The sequence below is a fragment of the Apis dorsata genome, unplaced genomic scaffold (genome assembly GCF_000469605.1).
Source record: "Apis dorsata unplaced genomic scaffold, Apis dorsata 1.3 scaffold_169, whole genome shotgun sequence".
NCBI lineage: Eukaryota > Metazoa > Arthropoda > Insecta > Hymenoptera > Apidae > Apis > Apis dorsata.
In genome coordinates this window covers 772,049-773,233 of record NW_006263457.1, presented here as the reverse complement: position 1 = coordinate 773,233, position 1,185 = coordinate 772,049, and the positions used below count along the sequence as shown (strand labels likewise).

Below are 1,185 nucleotides of genomic sequence, written 5' to 3'. Positions count from 1 at the left end.
ATATGATACGTGAAGAAGTGGCACGCGAAATTTTTCGTAAAATTCCAATTCTCAAAAATTCTGCCTAAAAATTACAATTTTTCATTAGAAAAATACAATTTAAAAAGAAGTTTCATACTTACCTTAAATACTTACCTTATATACTTACCTTCTCCAGCTTTTTTTTTTTTTTGATGAATTTTTTCAGTTTTTTTCACAGTTTACTTAATTCTAAGTATACTTACCTCTTATACTTACCTCCTCCTTCTTTTTACCAATTTTTTTACAATTCTTTTATCTTCAATTGGTTCAGGAATGTACAGGATAGACTTGTCAACTGTAAATCTCAATTATTTTTGATAATATAAAAAAATGTTTTAGATAAAAGTTAAATGGTGTTAGAAAGACTATATTCTTGTACTATTAATTTTTTAATTAGTGAATACATAAAAAAAATACGAAAATCTTCGTTATTTTTTTGAATGGAATCATACATTTTTTAATCCATTATTCGATGCAGTTCTACATTCTCTATATAAAATTACTAAACCACCTACAACGAAAAGTTATTAATTTATAAGATATTTAATTATTTTTTATTATCTCATAAAATAATAACTTTTTTCTAAGAATGGTTTACCAGTTTTTTATAGAGAATGACATCTTGCATCTATCCATAAAAAAATATATAATCCTATTTAAAAAAGACATATCTGATCTTCGCATTATTTTTACGCGACTCTCTATGAAAGAATTAATAATACCTCTATATATATCTTTCTCGAAACCCTTCAACTTTTATCTAAAACGTTTCTACGAACAATACTAACGTCATAAATCAAGATAACAAAACGATATAATATACGCTAAGTATATAAACTCACCGTTCTCTCAATCAAATTAAACCTCAACAAAGCTGCCCGATATGTAAAATCGATCCATCCAAATTCCCCATATATATATAGTACTTTATAACTCCGAGAAAAAATGTCGTACATACTCTTGAACAGGCGCACATATACTCGTTTATCTCGTTCGCGATCTAAAAAACAAAATTGCATCTAAAGTAAAGACCTTACCCTACCGCGTGTCTGCAACCCCTCCCTCCCTCCCTCCCTCGCCTTCTACCGGCGAACGATCCTAAAAATTTACGCCGCTTTATCGGCAATCGCGCGCCGCTGTACATCTTTCCGCTGTACAGTTTCC

The 1,185-nt window shown here is 29.8% G+C and overlaps 1 protein-coding gene across 1 annotated transcript in view; it reads left to right on the top strand.

Annotated features, from left to right (window-relative positions):
* The window catches only part of LOC102678577 (zinc finger protein ush), a 181,966-nt gene that overhangs the window by 139,365 nt on the left and 41,416 nt on the right, over nucleotides 1-1,185 (top strand).